The 26,508-nt window shown below is 36.2% G+C and overlaps 1 protein-coding gene across 1 annotated transcript in view; it reads right to left on the bottom strand.

Moving 5' to 3' along the window:
* The window catches only part of LOC122720897 (blood vessel epicardial substance-A-like), a 39,566-nt gene extending 13,402 nt beyond the window's left edge, over window positions 1-26,164 (bottom strand). The window contains exons 1-2 of the mRNA XM_043947970.1: window positions 25,847-26,164; window positions 23,141-23,466 (exon numbers count right to left, since the gene is read on the bottom strand). The gene's annotated coding sequence lies outside the window, so the exon portion shown is untranslated. The remainder of the gene's footprint in view (window positions 1-23,140; window positions 23,467-25,846) is intronic.
* Between the last annotated feature and the right edge of the window lie 344 nt (window positions 26,165-26,508).

Here is a 26,508-nt window from a genome sequence, read left to right as displayed (position 1 = left end):
ATTTATATTTTATAAATATTCGCTTAATCGCAGTTGTTTTCACGGTTTAAAAAGTCGGAAACGTAGTACGAAAATGACAGAGTTTGATGTATTTATTAATACGTCGATATTTATTTCAAATCGAACTTTCAATACGCGTTTCGACGAGAGATATTCTAATCGAAGATTGACCGAAATCCCATAAATTTTCACAAATTTCTCCATCGGGAATCATCGTACACGATGCATCGTGACACGGTTTACCAAAAACTTTGAAAATAAAATAATCTGCCTATATCTCTTCGCCAAACTAGATTTGCGGACGCACGTCAATCGTATATTTCGTTCACTTTACGTATCTTTGACCCTTTTCGAGAAACATAAATTTCAAATATTTTTTATATTGCTTTAACATATATATATATATATATATATAAGAAAAAAAAATCATTCCAATTGCGATCTCGTCATCGAAAAACAAATATCAACGAGATACATAAGAAAATTAGTTTAATATGAAAATTTAACGATAAACTATAATAACCGAAAACGAAATGATAGGAAAATAATATACATTTGAATCGCGTGGTAATTTGATGTATCCTTTCGTAAAATGAAGCGACGCGTAATTAAAACAAATTGGATTAAACGAGAACACGATCCTTTGGAGCATGGGAAATCTAATTATAAAATAGCGCGAATAGGGATGGGAAACAATTAATGGCGTTGGCGACAATGTTTACGCTGGATTGTCCCGATCTGTGAGACTCGAGCGGAAGAGTGCCCTGACGAATTTCCGGCTAGACGACGCAATCTCGTCGATGCAAAATCGGATTAACTCCGGGCTTGTACGGAAATACTGAGAATCGAACGGTAATATCGAATTATCCGGAGAGGTGTCTGCCTCGCGCTGAATTCGCGTTAAGATCCGTAATCGCCGCTTCATCCCTCCGCCGATAATTTCATTTCATCACTTTCCGTCCTTTCTTCTTTTTCTTTTCTCTTTGCGGTTCTCGCGAGTGGGATGAAAAGACTCATAATATCGCGAAATAAGGATCGAAGGAAAATAAAAATGGAACGCGGTCGGATCCTCCGCGGTAATGGATAGAAACGAGATCATCGACGTCTCAAGATCCTCCAAGATTTTCGAGCCTCGAAAATCCAAATACATTGGAATCTGGGAATAGGAATATCTCCGATGTATGCATCTCGTCAGCAACGATTTTAAAAATGTATTTTGTACTATTTTCTCAAGAATCGGTGAAAATTCTTCTGCGAATGATTAAATAATTCGTCGTGAATTATTCGTCGAGTAAAAAATATTATTTATATCGAAATCGACGAAAAATTTATTCAGTTTTGAATCGAGTATCACTATAAAAAGTGTTAATTAAACGAATACCTCTTAAAACGATTTTATCAAGGTAAAATAATTAGTCATTGAGCAGTTGGAGCGTGAGTAGATATACAATACGTAGTGATTAAACTTGTTTCATATCGCCTCGATTACCTGTTTAATTACGTCGTAAATATATCACGCATACTAATAAAGTACACGAGACGCCATATAATGTCGCTCAATAAAGTTAAGTAAGATTATAAAATCTCTTGGAAGCGAATATGTATTTCGTCCGATTAGGAATTCATTGGTAAACGAAATTCATCGCTTTCTTTAAAAAAAATTTTAATATCGCGAGAACACATCGGAATAAAATATATATAACGTTATAAAATATTTTTCAATCGAATCGTAAAATACGATTTAATTCTACAAATACCTTAATTTTAAAACGACACTACCCCCATGAATATTAATATTTAACGTAGAATAAACGCTGCGATATTTCGTTAAACGTATACCGTTTCGTACACAGAATATGAAATGAATTAATTACACGATTAAAATTTTGTCGATAAAAACAAGTTGAAAAGTACTATCACTTGGTAGTAACGCACGAGTATCAATTTTATATCTGCCTTTATAAAATTCCAACTAAACTAAAATTGTTATAAAATATCGTTCGAGCTAATTTTTTATCTTTTGAGTTAATTTAAATTTAATGCTATCGTGTCGCGGAGCTCAAACGCATCTTTTAATAGTAAAAACATTATTTCCAAAACGCATAATCTGTTTCGAATTAGTCAGAAATAACTTTTAATAAATAGGCGAAATATAATAATCGATTCATATTCAAAATCCTCGCATATATATATATATTTACATTTCTCATATCCTTCCCAAATAAATCAGAATCGAGATTACTTTTGTCTTATTTCATAATAAGCAATCCCTGTACGCGCGCGATCGAATCAATAATCGGAAGAAAGGAGGGAGATCGATGTTGACCGACCGCGCGAATCAAACAATTCCAAAAATGCACGGAAGGAAGCGGAGAACATTAATGGAAAAAGAAAATTGAATTCGGCAGGTGTCGCGGCACAATTTGAAATCCTCGGGGAGAATCTCGATACCTGTAGTAAGAGAAATAACAGTAACAACGGGATCGTGGCGATATAGACGGGGGTAACCGAGGAGAAAGTCAGCTGGGAATTTCTAGGATTAAGAGCCGTGTCGTGTTGTTGGTCGTACGACGGGGGCCGCATTTATTGGCCGGCGGCAAAGCGTTCCTGTGTATCGTGACAAGATATACGTAGCCGCTCACTTATTGCCTTTCGCCGCGAGGCCGCCTTTTATCATGCACTTAGCCGCGGCCACGATCTCGGTGAAAAGATAATATATATAAGCGGCACGTCGTCCCGTGTATAAAAGTCGAATAAAACGCACCGAGTATTCGAAACGAAAATATCGAGTCACCTTGTGCGCGTCTTTGTGTAAAAGTGACTTTAATAATTAAGCGTTAAATAATGGAAATAAAGGATAAAATTGTTTACGAGTTATATTCCAATATATTTCGTGTTCTCTCTGGGTTTTGTTTACGTTTCGAATAGTTCGGTATAAACGAAATTATAAGGCGCGAGTGTATTTTGCGATTTTACAGGAAAAGAAAAAAAAAGGAAAAGATAGGTTTCGTTTGGTAACGAACCGAGTGCTGAAGAAAATCTTTTGATATGGATCCGCGAAACGAAGTACCATTTTTTTTTCCCCCCCTCCTCCAACTTTTGAATCGAAAAGAAGAGGAGAAAAGTGGTCTCGTTCGAACCCAATAAATTCTACGTCTACTATGGAAAAAAAAAAAAAAAAAAAGAAAAAAGAAAAGAAAAAAAAGTCGCGTTATAAGCTCCATTCAATTCAATGCTTTTAACATAAATTGTGGCAGATTGATCGGTCCATCGTTTTTTCGGTCGTGACCATAAACGTAACGGACGAGCCTCTGGCACGATAAAAAGAAATCGCGGAGGGGGAAAAAAAATTCGACGTTCGACGTTTTTTGTCCGAATATCCAACGACGCGAGATATCATTGCGACCCGTTCGTAAATCGTAACGTACGCGCGATAAATATTGTATATCGTGAGAGCGGGCAATCGCGCGTGACGACAATGAAGAGAGAGAGAGAGAGAGAGAGAGAAAGAGGGTATCGATGTCGCTCGTGCTTTCATATTTTCCCATTAATTACAAGCCAGCGTCGCGCGACGATAGATTAAATGCACGTCGCAGCAGCTAATGTCAATCGTAAGTTACCCACTCGTTCCCCTTGCTTCCGTTACCTTTCGTTACCTATCTACTGAAATTTGTCGCGTATCTGTTGAATGTTCGAATCGATATATACACTCCCTAAGATTTCTTGCGACGATAATCTTCCTTTTCGATAAACGAAAACCGTGAATGGACGTAATTTAAAAATAGATAGAATAGGAGTATCTCGCGTCTTTCTTTCATCCGATCGATCGAAATACGAAATACGCGTCGATTCATTTTATCCTTGGTCGCGCGTATCTCGACTCGTTCGTTTTCAACGCGTTAGTAATAGTTGGTCTATTAATTACGCGGTCGACTCGATTCCAAGGCGAGATATTTCTTTCGGTTCGGTTGGTGCGCGGAGGGGGGGTGAAATTTCAACTCGGTTCGTCGCACAAACTCTAATTATCATCGCCGTGGATCTCCCTCGTTTTCTCTCTTATTTTATACTTTACGCAATTAAGCGATACGCGTGCTAATGTACGCTTTCCGGCTACCTTCCAGACTTTTTCATTTTCACGCCGATATCGCGCGGCCTTTATTAATCCTATATGAACAATTGAAGAAATTGCAATAATAGATTTTATATCATATTGTATTAAACATATTAATCTTAAAATTAATACTCCAAATAAATTTACAACAATTAAAATTTTTCTAAAATAAATAAATTCAACTTTTATTATTATTATTATCCGTAATATTCCATACCCGCCCAATTTTAATATAATTGATGCTAAAATTATTGATCCATAATATGGAGCTTCAACATGAGCTTTTAATAATCATCCATGAAATATATAAATAGGAATTTTAACTAAAAATGATATTAATAAATATATAAATAATATAAAATTTAAATTAAAATTTAATATTTCTATCAATATAAAATTTAATCTATTATTTATTCAATAAATATAATAAATAATATATAATATAGGTAAAGAAAATACTATAGTATAAACTTGCAAAGATTGCTAAATCGATCGTGTTGGACGTACTTTTTCTTCTTTTCTTCCTCCCTAATGGGAGTACAAATATTCTTCGATCCGTTTTTCGTGCAAACGCGAATGAATAATAATTTGTACGTTTTAACGTACGTGTTTTTTATGCTCCCTTTTTTCTTTTTTCTTTTTTTTTTTTACATCTTTTACTCGAGAAGCGATATAGAACGTGGGCGATCAATAACGATTGAAAAAGAACAGAAAGAAAGAAAAAAAACAAAAAGACTATAGGAAATATTCCGTGCGAAGCGTTCGAACATCCAGAGTTTTGTAATCTTCCCTTCGATCGAAAAGTTTCAGATTCGATAGCGATCCAAACTTTTTAACCGTAAAATTGTTCAAGTTCGAATTTCTCATTTCCGCGTTACACGTTAAAATAAAGTTTCTCCGCGAAACTTTTGATTCTTGAAATCTCGATTCGATCTTAAAATAGAGAATGAAAATTAGAAAGTTAACTTTGAGATTCCTCGCGTTCCCTTGTAAAGGTTAGGATATCTTTCAATTTCTCTTCTTCGCGTTCTCGTCTAACTGGAGAATACTGGAGAAAAATATCGCGCTATTTAACGCGCTGACTCGTATCGAAAGGCATCGAGATGTAGCTTATCCGAAGCACAACAAATTTTCCATTTCTCTTTCTTATCAATTTTTACGATGACACGTAGCTCTAAAAGAACACATAGGGAAGGAAAGGAAAAAAAAAAAACGACAGCGTACACGAGAGATAAGCTCGAAAGAAATATTCATCCTGTGGCGCCTACGACGCGAATAGATCGCCAATTTCGATAGAAAGCGAATATTTTGGCAAAGTTGGCCTTGTTAGAAACACAGCCCGGTATAGCCCTAGCTATAATGAGTTTTTATTAGCTAATAAAAAGAAACGCGATACTACTCTTTCTCGAAATTCTTATTCCTTCCCATCCTCGAATTTAACGTTAAATCCGAAAATTTCGTCCTTCGCGATGATCCTATCATTGCTTGCCTCCTTTCTTCCCTCCCCTCCCTTCCTCCCCCCTCCCCTCGCGTATGTACGCGATAACTCGTTCCTTGATAATTAGAACTCGTTACGACACTCGTATAGGGAGAAATTTTACGGTTGATTTAAAAAGAGGGTTGGACCGAAACTTCTGCCTCGTTTCGCTGCGCATTTTCCCCGTCATTAGGTAACCATTCTTTCCGGCCGAGCCAACAACCGGGATATGCAGATAAAATATGAACGAGGGACGATCGCATCGGGCTACGATTCTTTATCCCGTTCCCTTCGAAAACTTCTCCTATTTTTTCCAACGAGCTTTTCCGGAGTCGACCTCGATCCGGCAAGGTCTTCTCTTTCGAACAAATAAATCCAAAATTGGGACAATTTATCGCCGCCTCAACCTTTAAGCCTCGCCCAACCATCGGCACGTGAATTTTTTAATAACAACGGCACGAAGAAACTTGCAACACGACGTTGAGGAACAGCTACGATTCCGATTTCCATTTTATTATCCCGCGCCATTTCCCTTCCTATCTTTGTCCAACAAATTTTTCCACGAAAAATACTTGCCACGGATAGTGGAATGTAGTCGAATGGAAGAGAAACTTCTACGCCGAGATTTTTCACCGCGTGTTTAAGATCCGATAAGATCGATCGGCCAACGTTAAATTTCGAACGAATACCTGGCGCTTTCGTAACGAATTCAATAGGCTGTTCTGCAGCCAATTTTATTTAGAGAGATACCAATCGTTCCGACGCGATAACGACTCGCCACTTTCCATTTAAATCCATAAATTTTCTTCGCCAGAGGGATACGTATTTTCTTGGCTTCGAGTATTTAAGTCGAATTTAAGTTCATCGAATTTATTCACCGCATTATCGGTCGCTACGTTCGATCTTTCTCTTTCGTATAAACGCTTCTCTCGTTTCGAACTTTTCACTATTGAATGACTCGAGATTAATCAAAAACAAGCATACGAATCATCGAGCACGAATAGAAAGAAACATGCTTGTCCCACTTTGAACAAATTTCGATTCATCAATCGACCTTTCATCAAAGTTTCAAGAATTTCCGATAAAATTAGTCGACGTTTAATAACACCAACGATATTGCGAAAATTAAATACAACGATACTCTTTCGAGCGTTACAATTTTTTTTTCCTTTTTTTACCAAAAGTGTTTTAATATCCGATTATCCTTGCCAAGGTACGAATTTTTAAATCCAAACTACTGGCACAATTACCAACACGTGCCAAGCTAATAAGCGACAGGTTGACCCGCAACTATATACGTCTCGCTCGAGTTATCTCGTTCTCGAAACCTCCCAATGGAGTAACAAGCTGTAATTTACGCTCACCTTTTCCATACGAGACCCCGCTCGTATATATATAAACCGTCGTTGGTCTGGTCGTACGATCACGAACGAGATGGGAGAGCAGGCTGGTGGGAGAAAAGAAGAAGAAGAAGAAGAAGAGGAAGAAAAGGAAATAAACGCAGGATGGAAAAAAGTTGACCGTTACGTTTAGACATTGGGCAAAGTTAAGCAAGGCGTGGAAAATGAACGAGTTTCGAGGAACCTTTTGCCCCATACGTTTGGCACGTGACCAATGGTATAACGACTGTCAACGGGGTTGCGCCAACGGGTCATATCCGAATTATACCGTTACGTCGCAACGAACGCAGACGATCCAAGGTTGGTCGGTGCCAAGAGATTACAGCGGGGCTCGTATGCGCGAAAACATCGAGCTAAACGCTCCAGGGATAAAAGTGAACGCGCGTTAATCTCATCGGATGGCTAATCGACGCGGAAAAACGCGCTCCAACGCTTTTTCCTTTTGCCGTTGTATTCATCGAAATCGATATCGGTGAAATTTTTATAATCGTTCCAGAATCGAACGGTGCTTCGGACGGAAGGCAAGGGTGGAAAAGATTTAGAAAGGAATTTCGCCGAGTTTTTAAAACGCGAATGGATTTTCACCGAGCGTTTATAAAGAGTGGGGACGAAAGGAGGGAATGAAGGAAACGTAGCTCGAAAAGGCTTTGCGGCAACAACCACGGAACGCGTGGTTTTTTGTCCGTTCAGGGCCATTATAATTAATCCCCGAACGGCGGTGAACAGCTCGCGATAAAGGACGAATTTTTGCAAGAATGTTTAGCGTTGATTCTTACCAACAGCGCGGAAGAATAAATGAGACCCTGGAGAACTTGCTACTCGCTCGAAACGATTCTCCGTCCGAATTTTAACTTGTAATTCGGAATCTTTTCTTTTTTCTTCCCTCCCATTCTTCTCTTCTCCTTCATTTTTCCACATCTACTCGAAAGTAAGGCCTACCGAAACGTAATCGAGAACGAAAGGTAGCTTTTGATTCGATTATTCGATTATTATAGTCAACTTTAACAAGTTACGCTAATTTCAAATAGATTCGAGTTTAGATTTTCTTGTAACAGAAATAGGAATTAATTGGTACAACGGGCATTAATAGGTTCGCGTCACGCACGAATTATCATTCTTTATAAAAGTGGTGCAGATTATTTATTTCGAGAATTATTTAAATTACGTACAAACAAAGTGCAGCGTGTAAAATTTGTAGATAAATAGTTGTTGAACGGACCCATTCCCAAGGTTTGTTCCTTCGTATACCATTAATTTTAATCCGGCGTACACGTTCGGGTATAACTTCGATCGAGATTGCATCTATCAAATAATCTAAAAATACATACTCGAGGAGGCCTTGAGTATTCCAAGAGAGATTTCAGACCAAGATTCGCTTTATCGAGGGATAACGAAGTTAGTTTTTATAAAACTTGTCGTGAAAAATACCATTATTAGAAGGAAAAGTAGCGCGTGTAATAATATCGTTCGTTATCGTTGGTTAAAAAATGATGGCCAGTTTCTTTCGCGCGAATAGAGTAATGAGAATAAATTTTCGAAATCTAAAAAAATATATCTAAAAAAATTCGTACACATTTCTCCCAAATAACGTTTAATTTTCTTTCCGATCGTTCTCTCGTTCGAAAAATTGTTTGCCCTACGATAAGATAATTCAACTCTCGATCGAAAAAACTTTTTTCAAGTTCATCGACGCGAAGGGATTATCGAGGCCTTTTAGCTTTTTAATATTAAAAAGAATTCGATCGCGAGGGAGGATTTTCACGGAAATTAAACAAAGGGAGCAGTGAAGAATCGAGAGATATCGATGGAAGGAAAGAACGAGGAACGAAGAATAAACGCGATTCTCTATGCCGGAGATGCGAAATAAGCGGAAGGATCTCATTTTCCTAGGCTTTCGAAAGAATTTGCCTTTCCTTTCATCGCACGATTTCCGATTTCTTTCGCTTTCCTTTAACCCCCACTTCCTCGCTGCTTCACTTTTCGTCAACGATATTCCATCATTGTTTTATCCTTGATTATTCAAAATAGAATTCAAAATAGATCGTTAAGATAAGCGAAAATCTTCGTTCTCGCGATAAGAGAAGTCGTTGAAGGAAAACGTTGACGCCGTTTATCCGCTGCTCGAAACTTTTTATCAACTTAGCCTTTCCCCGACGAAACGTAAGAAAGGAAGGAAGGAAGGAAGGTTGCAAATTCTTGGCGTGAAAGCACGTCCTTGTTTTTCATCTCGAGCAAAAAAAAAAAAAGAAAAATCTGCATTTCCAGCGATCGTTAACGAAGGTTGGGACGCCGGCCTAAATGCATACGATAAGACACGCTGTGTGCGAATTGGACGCGCACAAACGGGCAGACAATTAAGTCTGCGGTTGGTATGCGCATGTTAGACAAGCCCAGCACACGTACAAATATAGAGACTCCCTTCCCCATTACTCGTCCGCCCACCACCGCTTTAACGCTTTATGGCCGTTTACGTTCGACCCGCAATGGAACAAGGAGAAATCAAAGAAGAAGATTCTTTCCAAAAATTCCATTCTCCGAGCTGGACAGAATCGTGTATCGTCCGGATAATTGCAAACATAATATAATGCTTTAGGGCGTATGCTTTTTAGGGCGGCTTTGGTGGGATTTAGAAGAAACTTTGTTCCATATTTTAATTAAGTAGGATTCGCTATTTCTTCCGATTTGACATTCCGTTTGGGAGTTTCTTACGTTCGAAGCAATCTTTTTTTCGAATAATTTGTCCAAATTCTGCTTCTTTACATTCTTTACGTAATATTACGTTCTATACGTAAAAAAATGATTGATTAATTAAATGTGCAGTCCTGTTTACTCGTGAAACTTGCGATCTGACCAGAAAGCAAAGAATCTTGTGCACCTTAAATTCGATTAATTTAAGCTTCTAATTAAGATATTTAAGCGCGAGAATTTAATCGAAACAAAGTTCTAAACAACTTTCGAAATTAACTCGATATCGAGTGCCGAATTAAATTCCTACGTTTATAACACGCATACTTTTATCAATTCCAGCTTTCCAACCTAAGCGACGGTGTATTAAACAGGAATTTTTCGTTTTCGGAGGGAAGCGACACGTTAGAAAAACGTGAGCACAAAGAGAGGGAAAAATTGATGAAAACTTAGATGTTAGAAAGATGGACGAAAGCGTGACGAAAGGAAAAGGGGAGAATGAATCGAGGAAGCGAAAGGAAAGTCTCCACGGGATGGAAGGGAAAGGACGAAAAGAAAAGCGAAACTACGAGCTAAAGACCGAAGGAAAACTTGGAGCGCTCCAATTCCGAGCGAAGCACTCGCACGATGGCCCAATTGCGAGACGTCACACGGATGTAAATCACCACACCCTGTTATGACGTCACATGGTTTACCCTGACCCGTGGAGCGTAAGCCGAGCCTGTACGGGAAGGTAACGAAGGAACGGACGATTCGTCGAGTCACGAAACAACGGCGGCACCGCTCGATTAGCATATAGGACACTGAAAGCCGCGTTGAAAATCTTGGAAAGATATGGAGCGCAAAAAATGAGTCGATGTTAATGGAAGAAATAAAGGGAGACGAAGAAGGAGAATGGCCGTATCGAAGAGAGGCCGAGTTGGTCTGGTGCGGATTGTCGGTAAGCATTGTCGTCGAGGCCGAGGGATCGAAGGGATCGAAGGGATCGAAGGGTGGAACGTCGGCAGAGCCATCGCGTACTTCGCTGGTTAATCCAATCCGAAAGCTGTCCAACCATCTCCCCGTATCTACTGTAAACGAATAGAGAACGGTAGTTCGTGTCCAGGGAAATGCCAGTCTTAAGGGGATTCGATCCGGTAAATCTTAGAGCTCGATTCATCTTCGTACACAGGAGTCGACCGAGAATTTTTTAACTAAACTGAATGTTGAATCTTTATGCATCGTGTTTACGTTGCAAGAAAGGAAAAGAAAAAAGAAGTAAATAGAATAAATATTTCCATTCGAAGAAACTTTTTTCTCTTCCCTTTTATTTTTTTTTTTTTTTCTATATCATGTCTTTTCCGCTTTACACCTTAATTCCCGATTTATCGTGAAAGAAGATAATCGAGCGATAGATCCGCATCAATATTTGATATGCGGAACATCGTCACGTGCACGCAATGGTTATCGCTATCTAACCAAGGTGGATGGAAACAAGAACTGCATTAATCAACGCCACCGTAGTTTATTTAGGATGTTCGATTCCATTCTCGCGTAGTGAATGAAAGTCGTATTACGATTTCATAGTAGGCCGACTTTTAATTGACGTTCAATTTGCCGAGATACACTTACAATTAGAGAACTGTGTCCGTCACTCTCCGCGATTGGCATTAATCCTCGTTTAAATACATCGATAAACATCGCGCTCCTCACATTCTGTTATTCCACATTCTTCTTTCCCCTCTTTGCGTCACGTTCTTTTAATTCGATGCATTTGTTTTATTTACCGTGTCGAGAAACTGAATCTTGATAACGAACCATTACGAAAATATCTTGACAAACGTACATCTCGTTGATAAACGAAAATTAAACCGAGGATACAGCAAAAACGAAATATTTAAATATTCAGGTAACAGAGAATATCGAATAAAATATATTACGTATTTAAAAATTATCTCAAATATACGTAAGTTATCTTCGCTTGAAGTAATTTAGATTTTTTATTTAATCTGTAAACTGTAGGAAAAAAAATACGTATGTAAATATATGAAAAATTATGACAATACTGTGAAAAGAATTAATAATTCAATATATTCGTTATATATTTTTATCGTTTAATAAAAAGTCTTATACCGAAAAGAAAACATAAACTGGTTAAAGTTGCGCGCGTCAAATTAGTAGAAACATGCAGAAATTCCCCTGTCCCTGTCTGTGAGAATTTAACGGGGCCGAGAGTAATTGAAATCAGTTACACTTAACGTTATTGGATTACACTTAACTGTAATTCGCGCACATTTGGTGAACGTATTCGAGGCCGAAATATTGTGGAGAACAGAGACGAAATTACGAAAAACCTTGTCGTCACGCGAATCTACGTTACAGTTGCTACACAAATATTACTTTCACGGATCGGAATTTTACATACACCTACGAGACAGCGAATCGATCGAAGTGAACACGTTGGTAAAAACTGGGATTTACACCACTAGATCAAATTTATTCGCCCAAGCTTAACTTGTTCGCGTCATTTTTCCAATTCGTTCGATTCTTCGTTCTAGTTTTTCAGAATTTACGGCGTTGAGATATTTTTTCTTAGGCGATGATGTCAAGCTTTGACCGCGCGTGCATCGATCCGCATATTTATATTTCTTTTACTTTCGAAAAAAGAAAAAACTCGTAGTAATTTTTCTAATTTATCCATTTGGATTGGAACGTTTGGCTTTGGAAAAATCGAAGGATACATGGAGTAAATAACGAGTAATAATAAAGAAAGAATTCGCGTTTCAACGAGACATTAACGTTTCGTTGACACACCCTTCCCTTTAATTTACGAGGGAGTCGAGTGAATAATTAAACGCAATAGGACTTACATTACGCCGATAACCGGTTAGAGCAGTAACAGTGGCTAGCTGTGGTTGTACAATGTTCGTGGTAATGAAATTGCTCGCATACGCAATTTACGATTGCGACAATATCACCTCGTTGTCTCGTCCTATTCGACCAACCAATAGATTCCGTTTTCTCACATTTTTTTTCGATCAAATAGAAAAGCATGCAAATTTGACGAATTCAAATTTTTTTTAATTCTAATTGTTTTCTTTTCTTTTTCTTTTTTTTTCGTTTCAACCGGATTATTAAATTTTCACAATTTTTGCACTACTATCACAATTCGTGATGGTAGTAGTCTAACGGAAAACGAAGCGATATTGTTTTAGGTCAAGGTAGCATTCCCCCCTCCGAACGAGAGCTATGGCGGAATTTCATCGGTAAAAAAACAGAGATGGATACGGATAAAACAAGATCCTTTAAATCGAACTGGCTAATAATCCAATTTCTGATATGCCGTTCCCAATCATATTCCCAATTTGTCAACTTTTCTCTAACCCGTTCCATCCTATCGTTCACTTCGTCATATTTTTTTTTTTTTTTCTCATTTTTCACGAGTCAAATATCAATTGACGATAACAGGGTTCGTACATCGCGTTGTATCCATCCGCGAGCGATAGATCGAACGCGCCACATTTGATACATCGATTCGCATCCGATATAATCTCGCATCCAATATTCTTTCGAACCGACCAAAATTTTGAAATCGCGTTAAAATAGGGCAAAGCGATAGCATCCGTTGTACAGAAGCGATAGGATACGAATTCTAAGCACGGGTTGTGAAAAGTGGCGTGAAATTATTTAGCTGGTGTTGTCTCACGCACGAGACACTCGACGAGCTTGACGAGCCCAGCCGGGCAACAAGTGTTCCTCGCTTTGTAAAGGCGTACCTTGCATGAGCGAAGATTTCACCTTTTCCAGGCTCTCTCTCACTCTCTGTCTCGGTCGCTTCTTTACCGATCGATCGTGCTCACCCCGAGAACGATTGACGCGACTCATGGTTTTATGTTCCTTCATAAAAATGTTTTGTCGACCGTGTACTACTCGTTCTATTGTCTGGCCAACGCACGCGGGATTCTCGCGATATTAAACGCGATATTCAACAAGTCCCGGTTGTCAACCGAATCACTGCCCTTTATCGAGAGACTTCCTCCGTGTTAGTTTAAACTTGGAAAATGTTTCCACAATGATAATAAATTTTTTTTTCTTCTCTTTCATTTTATTGATTCGCTTTTCATTTTGATGAAAAAGAAAAAAAGTGAAATGAAATTCAACAAATGAGTAAATATATAATATGGAAAATAAATGACAATCTTTTTATCAACGTATTTATTCATCTCGTTATTCTTAAAGTAAGTAATTTTTTTAATTATTTTTGTTTCGCGCAATTAAAAAACGAATAACGACGTCGCGTTAAGTATGTTATCCCATGTTGAAATTATGTAACGCGTGTAACCAAATTGTCGCGGTTAACTCGATAGGCTACGTAATCCATTTATTTTCTCAACCAAAGTCCTAAACTAAACACACGATCGAGTGACAAATCGGATAATGGCGGCGTACCAAATATTGGAGGGAGGAGTTGTTTGAAACTAACATATATTATTTTTCTTTATACGCCATATTTGTCGTTAAATTTTAAAAATGCGTCATAGAACTTTCAAGAATATATATATTGAACGCAATCTTCAGAAACAGAAATATGGCAAAAACAACGTGAAATTAGAGAATAAACATTCTATATTTTTGCTTTCTAACAACAAAACACATTTTACGATATATTTTGTACATACATTCTACTTTTAGAATTAGAATTTTTCAAGTAAAATTAATTGGTAAAGATAATTCGATTTATCGACTTTATCTTTTACGTGATATGAGAAAAAAAGAACTCGCTTAATGAACACGCGAGAAAAAGCCGATAGAGACAGATAAAAAAAGGTGGGAAAAACTTGAGCTTTTTCTCGAGTAAAAAAAGAACATTCGTCGTGCTCGATTTGTTATAATCGCGCGAATTTACGAGCAATTTATTGGAAAAAAGCGATAAGAGAAAAATCCATAAAAGTTATCTTTAATATCGATATATCGAGTTTAACTAACATTTACAATTTTATTCATTATTTACTCGTGTCGAAAGCTTTCCGCTTTATATTGACCGATCGACTATTCAAAAACGTCACTTTCCACTTCCAATCGTTTATATTTCGTTGGAAGGATCAAGTTGGAGCAACCAGTTTGCCTTATCGTAAGTCCCTTAACCTCGTCTAGTCTCGTCACGTTTCCCTCTAGGGGAATTTCTCCTAGCTCTACGCAATATCCCGAAACCGCATTACCGATAAATCCAGACACTGGTAATGATGAAAAATATATATATATATACGCTTCGTTCAATTCGCGAATCACTGATTTTTCACTTTTTATCCGCGAGTTGATATTTGACTCGATGTGAACGACGATTTGAACGATTTGACTATTTTGTCTCAATTTTCTCGATTCGTCATCCGGTATACATTCGATATCGCTAACTTTCGATTCAATTTGATTTGAAAAATTGCCAATAAATCGCTCGTGCAAATTTACTAGTTGCCGAAACACGTCTTCCGAAAGTAAACCGATCCAACTTTTATTTTCCTATCGAATATTCGTTTCCCTCCTTCGCGCGTTTCACCTTCCCACAAAATTCCTAAACTTATCGCTCCAGCGATAAAATCAGGCGAAAAATACAAGGCCGCTCGAAGCAACGAAATCGGTACACGATTTCGAGATACCCAGGTCGCATAACAATGCGAATGAAGTAGTAGACATGGGCACGAGGATGACCGATTGAAAAGCTATGGCTACTGTGTACACTGCGAGCCGTGCGCTCGCGCGTCTACGTCTCTCGTAACTGTGCACGGTATGCGGATGGCGCGAGCGCCGTACGAGCAGGGCTATCGACCCTTTCTACTTCCAGCCAGAAGCCACGCGGTCTACTTCGCTATAGGCCAACTCGCCTATCCACGAGTACGCACCAGATGCTCCACCGCTATTGCGTAACCCGTTCCACCAAAATCCCCATTTCATTTATCTATTTTCCCGAGTCGTATCGAAATAAGTAAGCGGAAAAGTATACGATCGTTTTTAGGACATCTCGCGTTTTTGTAACGAAGCCAACACCATCGAGCACCGGCTGCTCTGCGTTCCATGGAAAAAAAATTGAAAAATTCGTTTCGTTTCGCGGTGATCTCGACGAATCTCGAATGGTACAATGCCGTTAACTTTGCTCCCCTAAAAGGGGACATTTGATCTAGAGAGTTCGTTTCCGCCACATTCGCGAAATCATTTTACCGTAGTTGAGCTACTTTGACGTGGAAAATTTAACTTGGATAAATATGAATCGTACGTGACGTTGGTTACACGAAAATTTGAGTTTTATTCAACATTTTTTTTGTAAGGAAAGGATTACGAAAGGAAAAGAAGGAAATTGGACATTGCCGTCGAAATCTGAGATCAGCAATCTGAGATCGAAATGTTTGCGTGTTCATGTGTATCTTATGCCGCGTAAATTCGTAAAAAGAATTGATTTTTAGGTTATCGTCTACGCTCGGTATTCCTAATAGTTTCGTCGTATCATTTTGCATCCTACTATGCGGTTTCTTTTGCTTAGAAATTTTCAACCTTGCTATCTCAAAACCTATTCCGTTTTTTTCGTATTTAAAATGTACACCTATGTAACCTGATCTAAATATCCTTGATATTAGATTTATATCAAACAATTATGATTGAATCGTACGATTGAAAAACTATTGAAATAACTATTTACTTTCGTATCGTAATAAAATATTAAATTTCAACGTATAAAATGAAAATTATTTACCGCGTCTACGAATCGAATACTTTTTTAAAAGTAATCCAACCTATTAACTGCACTGCAGGGGAAAAATAATAAAAATGAAATAAAATTGAAAGGATAATGTGAATTCGCACGCTCGTTGAAAATGAAGAAAAATTCAATCGACCTCGAATTTTACTTTTTTATAAATACGTAACGCACACCTGCCGTTATACACGCAAAATAAAAATGATGGAAGGGAAATAGAATTTCTGAATCCAATTACAAATCGTGGCAGCAAACTTCGATGCGAGGAAGAAACGGAAAGACGGGAAAGTTATTCCCGTCACTGTGATATCGCATGTGATATACAAATATTTACGCTCGTTACCCACTTGTGGATTCAACATTGATCGCGTGAACTGTTGTAATTATTTGAAAAGCGAACGATATAAAATCCTCCGAGTTATCGTATTTCGAGAGAAAAAATTCCTAATTTCTAAAAACTTGTTAAGCGATTCCTTTCGTTAATGAACCGGTGATCAAACCCTCTCCCGAGATTAATTCGAGCAAAAAAAGTCGCAAAAGCCTTCAACCCCCGTCGACTAACTTTTAATCACTAATTATCTTTTAACGAGTAGATGAACCAAGAGGCCATCTTAAATTCGGTCTTCGAAATAACTCGAATCGTATGGTATTCGAGATTGGAGAGGACTAAAACAAGTCGGTAAATGTGAAATATGTAATTATTATTTATCCCTTTTAAACGAAAGATAATAGAATTATCGCGATAAATTATTAAGTACTATTCGATATTATTTCGTTGAATATCTTTGTGAACGAAAGCGAACACGTTTATAAAAAATTATTTGTTTCTTAATATTCCTGATATTGCACGTATTATTGGCAATTACTCAAAAGTATCGCAACAAAGAAAATAATTCCACTGGATAGAGAATAGTGGATACCGCAAAGTTCGTAAGCAACAGTGACATCTAATTAAAAGTTGTAGAAAGCGTAACAATTGATCGAGAAAAAAGAACATCGGTGACTATCAACAAACACTTTCTAATTAAAAACCAACATAAATCGTTTTTATCTTATTACGAACATACGCATTCGTAAACACGTTTAAGCAATTTAAACGATATTTATGCCAGAAAATTGGAAAATTTGAAAAATTTTCTACGAGACTCCTTTCCTTTCCTCTCCAACGACGAAGCGCTTCGTTCGCGAAAAGGATTTTCTTTTTTTTTTTTTTTTTTTTTAGAAAAACGAATTTATGGAGAGGAATAAGGATAAAAAAGGAAAGATGGAAATACCGTTGGTTTTTAGAACATTAGACGTGGATAAATCATAGCGGAGCGCGGAACATGTGGACCGTATTATAAATTTCGGGATCTTAAAATTAGGTTACCGTGACAAGTAGCATATCATCGTACTCCTTTCTCGGATAATTTAACGCCTTGAACGTTCCGATTCGTCCCTCTAATACTCCGAACGTCGAGAAGATAAAAATTAACTCGTTAAATCTGTCTAATTGTCATTTTTCCCAATTTTCCCGATGCCAAAAATTCGAGTTTATACGCGAATTCGACGCAAATACGCATCCATTGTCTCGAAATTAACCCCTATTATGTTAACGAGCCCGCACACACGCCAGTGATTTATCAAACCCACAACAACGAAAATAAAGTCTGGTTATCCCTGATATATCGCGAATCGGACATCGAAACGATATTCCATCTACGATTTTACAAATGTCGGATGAATTTTATTTCTTAATGCTCATTGAATGATTCATCGATAAAAGTGTTAACAAAAAGCATTATCGTTAAATATGTAAGAATTTTTTGTCAACTCGTATTGTAACTCTATGAGTTATACACAAAGTACGCGATAACGCATCAATGATGTATGAAAGTGGTGGAAGATTAACAGCTCGTGGATCGATCTTCTGCGATCCAAACTTTTAAATATTTTTATAATAATGTAACTTTTAAATATAATATAATTTTGTCAGAAACGGAATTACGTAAGGACATATGTTCGCATCAGCAAAGAGTTTTCCTTGTAGAACAATGATATGGAAGAAAGGAAACGATAAGAAAAAGAAAAACCGTAAAAATTGCAATTCCAATATCTAGAATGCAAGCATGCGTGTCTTGGAAAAATGAAAGTGAAAATTCCGCTATTCAATGTTTTTTTCCCCTCGAATCAATCGCATAAATATGCGGGAATAAACTAACTCATGGATTAAAATTCCATCTCTTTTCTTATAAACAAATATTTGAATGTCGATGCCGATTCATCGCATCGAGAATTTATATTCTTTCGTCCAAAACGGGTATAGAATCGGTCAACAAACAAACCACGACGATTTAATCGTTTAATAATTAAACATTTTCTCCGACTCGAGTCAAGATCATACACACGATCAAAAATCGTAGAAAGATTTTATACGAGAAACGAATGTTTAAACGAATGTGAAAAGTAAAAGTAAACTGTAATTAATTAGATGTTTTTATCGCATTGAAGAAAGGAACAGATTACTTTATTCTATTTATTGTACGTCAAGTTTTATTAAAAAATTCTGAAAGATAAGACGGGAAACATGCATAGCGTCGGAATGTTCTCCTTTAAGCTATAAAAATTCCAAAACCGTCCAGTAGTAGCAACCAAGATGGAAGGGGTGAAAAGTGAAACAAAGGCTTCTGTCGTGCATTGTGATAACATCTTCTAAGACATAGGGAAAATATCGTGCAAACGCACCCTCTTTAACGCGACAAACATTGCCCACTTTTGGTAGAGAAAAAAATTTCATTCGACGAATGAAACTTCGAAGTTAAGCAAGATATATTCGGATATATGAAAATTGGATAGATCGTTATAACATTGATGAGTATCGTTGGTAAAATAAAATAAAAACCTCGACATATTTTATATCGTAAAAAAAAAAAAGAAATTAAACAGAGAAATATTACGATTTTTTGAATTATTTCAAAAGAACAAATAAATAAGAAAAAAAAAATGTATCGAATAATTGCGATTCGTATAATTATCGAGATATTGAATGAACTCGTATCGATTTACAAAAAACGAAGAAATTCATCAGAGCGTTTTAAGTTTCTGAAAATTCGCGCGCTAAATTCGAATGGATTCACGGAAAATCCTGTCCCTTTCTCCGTTTCATACTATTCCGTTCCGTTTAATTAGATTTCATCGACGCGTATTCTCGATAATGATGTATTTTCTACGTAATCTCACTCTAATGTCTCGCAATTATTTAAACTCGAACGATCAACGTGTCGCGAACACGATTGTTCGTTAATACACGATTCGATTTTCATCAAAAACCGTACCAACCTAATCTCTTCATCGGGTATTTACATTTTACATTCAAGTAGATGAATATTTTAACAATACGTATACGACGTCGACATGGACAATGTCGAGATGAATTAAAATACAGGAAATTTTGTAAAGACGTTATCGTTAAATTATATTGTCTTGGAAAAAATTTCGAATAAAAAAAAAGAAGAAGAAAAATCTTATATTTTTCTCTGTGCATATAAAAATTTCGAGTACGCGTACAATATGTTTAACCCATGCGAGAAAAAAATTGCAAGAAAAATATAACTAAATGATGGAACGATGCATGGACTAAAAGGGCAAAAAATTTTTGACATTTTGCCAACTCTTTGAGGGAGAAAAGTAAAAGTAATTAAACGAAACTAGTGTTTCGGTACAAAAATACAATTCCCCTTCGGCGATTCCTTTTTCTCGACATCCGTAACAATTAAAACCGAACAAATTGAAACGAATAAATGAATCATTGTTTATTCGAATATTTACATTTGAAAGAAGGGTAACAATTTTCGGTGTGAAAAGAAATATTTCATGAAAAAGTATTTCATGAAAAATAATCGTGAAACGGGAAATCCAATAAAATGTTCATTCCGTTCGAGGACGATATCAATTTTTCATCTGTCTCGTTAAAACGATACTTCTTATCCTTGTTCCAATCGATTCTTTTCGAAAGACTTTCAAAAAAACATCGAATACACGGATAAATATGACGCGTCGAAAAAGAATAATTACACACGGTTGATAGAATACAATGAACATTGATGAGGATTAAAACGCTCGATAGAAAGTGCTAATCACGCTGTGCTCCGTCGAGCGCGATGTATAAGCTGGTGGAGACGTGCAATTCTAATGGAAACCAATTGTTTAGAAACAACATTACAACATTCTGGTGAACAATAACGAAAATAACTGCGATCCGAGTGGCGGCGCGTATATGCAAATGTCACGTGCAATAATTATTCGGTGGTAATTCCGTTGTGCAATATGTCGCCTGTATGCATGTGAGACATCGTTAACGGCCTTAGATCATCAATATCATTATATAACTGGAAATATTACGCGAAACCTCGCAACTAGAATAGAAAAGAGGGAAAAAACGGTTATGGTGTTGTGGAAAGAAGTGTAAATATAAAAAAAGCAACATAATTTCAAAATTTTGCAAATATGTGATGAAACAACGCGTATAAAAATATTGAGTTTTCAATTTCAAACTCGATGTTTTATATTCGTTATTCATTTCGTATTTATTCAACGAAAAGTTAAAGATATGGCGCAAAAAGAATCAAATCGTTAAATATATAAACTATAAAATATATAAATTATTTCAACGTATGAAAAAGTTTCAACGGATTGAAAATTTAATCAAACGAAGAGAGAAAAGTTGGCTTTGAATTTTTCTTAAATTTTCATCCATAAGACATCTATCATCTCAAAGTTACAATTCTCTATATTTATATTTTTACGATTTTTCAATCAATCTTTGTTTAAATAATTTTTAAAATTTATAATTCTTCTCTCCTAATAATTAAAAATATTAGTAGAGAAAAATGATAAGAGGAATAAAACAAAATGTATAAACTTTTGTATCTGTACACGAAAATAAATGAATTCACATATGTATTATATTCGACTTTGAATAAGTCGACTTTAGATTAAATTGACTTTATTTCATATCTCTGTTTCTGTAAAGGCTCGATCGCGAATTGTGTCGTTCCTTCAAAAGTCCTAGTCGTTTGAACAAACCGACTTTATTCGAGAAAACAGAATTTCCACAAAGATTCATACTGGAAGAACGTATACGTATATAATGAAATCTGATGACTTTGGAGATAAGTTGCAAAGATCGCGTTAGCGATCTTTTGGAAAGAAGAAGAGTCGACATTTCTGTTATTATAAACAAGAAACATTCTATATTTTATTGTATAAAGTATCGTTCGTTTGTTTTTTTGGAAAAATATCCATTTTGAATTCTCTTCGGAGGATAAAAATAGGAAAACTCTTGTAAAATTCATGCAACGAAAAGACAAGGTAAACTTATGACACGGACACGTGTGTACACAAATAGGAGGCTTCGCGCCTAGGGGAAAAATGTCACAGGTTTTTAGTGTACACGCGAGAAAGGGTTGGAATAGCATCCGGAAAACGTTTATTAGCCGGATCACGATCTGCGGAACGAATAAGGGTAAAAATAAAAGCTCGCCTTTGCGGCCTATAATCTCGTTTAAAGCAAGGGTCGCTGACGAAAGCAAACATTACTTCCGCGCAAACGATGTTAACCGAGTAAACTGCGTTGTTTGTCCCATAATGGCGTTGCAACGATTAACAAATATCGTTCGATTGGTCGACCCACGGAACTTCTTTTAGACACGTCTACCTCCGAGCTTCGTTGTCCGTGGGACACGATACTGGATTCGATCCACGGGAATTCTCCCCTTGTTCGAGAAAAGAAAATCGTGCACTGACAAAAAGCGAAATATTACAAATGCGGATATATACTTTGCTATATCTCGAACCATTATATTAAGGATTTAATGATGCGTTAATTCGAACTTTGATCACTCGTCGATTATAATTCTTTCATCTTGATTATTATTGTCTATTCCATCTTTTTATCGGTGCACCAATTGTTCAAAATTATTACCATAAAATATCAATACTAAAACCAATACTAAAATAAAAAAATAATGCCGAGTTGAATTTCAATTCTTTCTTAAATGTGTGTTTAATCGAGAAACGAATCATACTTTGAAAAATTTTTCTTCGATCGATTCTGATATATAATTTTGTTTCCACTTGATAACGCGAGTCAATTCGCAACGCGTCTTTTTACACGTCGACACGAACACGCAACAGGTAAATGGTAATACGCTAAGATCGCATGCTGCAATTAATTTTTTAATGGCTAACCCGTGACCTCGACTTTTCTAGAGCTCCATGAGATACGCTTTGTTTTAAAAATCGATGGAAGTAACCGCGCAACGCATTTCTGCGAGTTAACGATACGAATCAAAGAGACAAAGGAAACAGGAATTCGTCCTTTGGCGAAAATAACGCGACTGCGCGTCTCGTGTTCTCGAATAAATCGTGAAATTTTATTACGATGAGCTTTTGCTTTCGCTAAGATTTCGCTATGGAAAATATAATTTACAAAATCGATAACCCATCGAAATTTAATCCCGGTGAAGCTTTTGGTTTGTTGAAACGAAAATCGAATTTTTTGTATTGACAGAAATTAGACGACAGAATTATATACAATCTCGAAATAATAATAATTTAATTGTAATAACGATAATTCGATTATTACAATTAAATTTTATTCGCATTTCAATTGTGAAAGAAAATTAGAGTATCGATTGTCGAGATAATTTTCGTTATATCGTAAAAATATATGTGTAATAAGTATATGAATACAAATGACTCACCTTATGGTGGATAAGCGATATGTTGTTTGGAGTGCGGAATAATACACCTCAGTCTTCTGTACGTATGAGTGAATAGCAGGGGGCAACACAGAGGTGTTGAACTTCTTCCGAATTCGATCACGCAGAAGATCATCACTTCGTGCAACACCATTGCAATCGACTTGCCTCACTACCGAACGATCGGATCGAGTCACGATGCGCGATCGATTCTCGTTATCGATCGTTCGCGTGTTAACACTCGCACGAACCACGTTCTTTCTATCGTAAGCGTGCGAGTCACTGAATTTCGCGGCTCGTTTCGCGACACGAACGGGCCCCAGATTCGTCTGAAACATCACACAGAACAATCAGAGAGTTGGTTAAATTGTTCATCGATTTAAAAAAAAAAAAAAAAACGTGATTTTACACGTTCTCTTAATTCAACATTCGTTTATTCAAATCTTCATATTTGATTTTAATCGTATAAATTTATATATTATACGTACAATTTGAAATGATACGAGATATCTTAATTATAATTGGTAAATATTAATAATATATTTTATCGACATTTTATCTATCTGTATTTGCTCAACTTTTTTACATTATAGATTTATATCAATGATTACATTCATTGATATTTGACAGAGATTGAACAATTTAATCGACATATTTCTCGATAAAATAAAAAGAAAAGAAAGGTAAAGTAAAATACGTTTCGATTGAGAAAAAATTGATTTAAAAAATTTTCAATTCGTAAGAACTTTCGGTAAACAAAACCGATACGTATTACACAATTTATTGGAACTCTTAACTCAATTTTCCGAAAGAGATCCTCGGTATCTATCAACTATAACTCCGAAATATCAAACTTTTCAGGCAGACACGTCCTAATCTCTCTCATCTAAGGACAAAACATCCATTTACAAAGTTTCAACAATTTTCTCCAAGTTTCATAGAATATCTCTAGTCTCTGAACAGTTGGAAAGATGCGTCGAGACGTCGAGCGTATCGATTCTCTTTACAACGAAAAAGAAGTCGACGGATAGAGTCGAAAGCAACTAGCATCCGGAAAGTTTCCGAAGATCGACACGGTAGAGAAAGTCGAAAGCTAATAATTTTAACTGAAACTCTCAACTCGGACCACCGAAGCTCGCCAAGTCTTGCGACTGGGACTTTTATCAGGCGCGATCGATCGGTCAGCTTTTAGAATTTATGCCTCCCAATCGGAAGTCTAACCGTCTAATTCAGCGAAAATAAATCTTCGTAAATATGCCACGATCCTATATATTCTTTTATCATAAATTTTAAAAAACGAAATTTCAATAAGCGATTTTCAAATGTCTCGCATTTTGTTTCGTGTAATCAATTTAAGTATTTTAACTTGATCGGAGAGAAGATTTATATATTAATACCATTAAATATACCAAATTATGTGTTGCAATTAACTTTTATAATTCTCGTTATTTATAATTTTCAATTGGAGAAAAAAGATAAAAAAATTGATTTGCTTATCGAAGGAAAAATTCATTTTTAATCTGAAGCTTGTAACTTGAATAACTTATCGATATTAATGAATAAAAAACCACGATTTATTATGAAATACATACAAGAATATAAAATTATCGCAAAATGAAAAATTCGAATTTGTTTCGAATTCGTGCAACTTATAAAATTTAGATTAAAATCAATTCTATCAAAAACGACAAAATCAATCATTTGAATCATTTTGAATCATATAAAAAAAAATGTGAATCATTTGTATAAAAAAAAATTGTTATGGCAAAATTGATTTATCATAATTTTTTAATGTTGCAATACAATGATTCTAAGTTCGTGTTCAACTATGTAATATCATCACAATATTCTTAAAAAGATTTATATATTCTTCCTAATTTTTTTTCAAACTATTCATAAATAAATGTCAATTTTTTGCAAACTAATAAATTTTATATAAATGCATATGAAAAAAACACATCATATATCAATACCAATATACCATATATCAATTTTAACGAAAAAGTGACACATCAAATTTCCTCGTTTAATCACAAACTTATAAAACATCGAATGAAATAAGAAGATCGAAATCACACTGAAGAAAGTCAACGAAGGATTTGCACAGAGCCACCTGTCTATTCGATTCGAGTATCGAACTTCGCAATTCTCGATACGCTATGAACTCATTTGAAAATAATCAGCAATTTCAAGAGAGATTTCTGAAATTAGCACAAAAAAGTTGCAATATACGAGAAAAAAATGTTAAACGAGTAAAATTTGTTTTACGTTTCTTTTAAATGAAATGATTAAAAACACTATATTTTTACTCATTTATACTTTTCGATTAAAGTTCATCGAAAAATCTTATTATTATTATTAAATAAAAAACAAAAAAAATGTATATCAAAAAATATTTATAAAATTAGAACGAAATTATGTCGTTGAATTTTAAGAGTTACATGTTAGGAAATAAGTTAGTTAGTTTGACCAAAATAACCTCAATTCACTAATAAAATCGTTAAAATGTTTCAGCATTAGTAACGATATTTTATCTTTCTCGACACAAAAATATCTTACATGAATGAATTCAAAATCGTCCATAGAAACATCTCTCTCAAAAATCAATGCGACACAGGATTATTAACAGCAAATAACCTTCTTAGTATGAGATTCGAGGAAAGTACGATAAAACATAAAACGTCGATAAAAAATATAAGAATCACTTACGATTGATGCAACAGACTATTTCGCTCTTGCGTGTCGGATCAATTCCAATTCTTTCAAAAAAGAAAAAGGTTAAGACAATTTCTTTGCACGAATAACGGTTCAAGGTTGAAGATGAATTTGCACACGTGTGAAATTTGATGAGATTATAACACCGCTATTCTTGCGCTATTCTCACGGTACATGTTCGTTTAGGTTATATGCTTTTTTTTTGTACTCCGATCACTATTCGATTATCACTGAATGCGAAGAAAATAAGCAAACACGAATGAAAATCTCGTAAAAGATACACAGAAAGGAAAAGAAAAAAGTATCGAGCAAAAAAATGTACTTGTTTCTCGGACTCGTTACCACTTGTTAGGTAGCAGTTGAATGCGTCACGCATCAATCACGTTTGACCGTCGTTCGTAAGTTCGGTTCAGCGTCTTGCACGCGCACACACGTTCGACGCATCGACGACGAATCAACAAACACAAACGACCGGAACACGGTTTCGCGCGGCGGCGGCGGCGACGACAACCACCACGACGACGGCGAGGACGAGGATGAGGATAACGGTGACACGGCAGGACGAGGATCATGACTCGTCTCTACCGTCCATACCGTCTTGCCTCAGGACGTCTGCGATATTTTCGGCAACTTCTCGATTGCGATTTCGACGATTG

Source organism: Apis laboriosa, unplaced genomic scaffold, assembly GCF_014066325.1.
Source record: "Apis laboriosa isolate Shangri-la unplaced genomic scaffold, ASM1406632v1 scaffold13_cov153, whole genome shotgun sequence".
In the NCBI taxonomy this organism is placed as follows: domain Eukaryota; kingdom Metazoa; phylum Arthropoda; class Insecta; order Hymenoptera; family Apidae; genus Apis; species Apis laboriosa.
The sequence above is the reverse complement of the archived record's forward strand: the minus strand, read 5'-3'. Positions and strand labels throughout refer to the sequence as shown.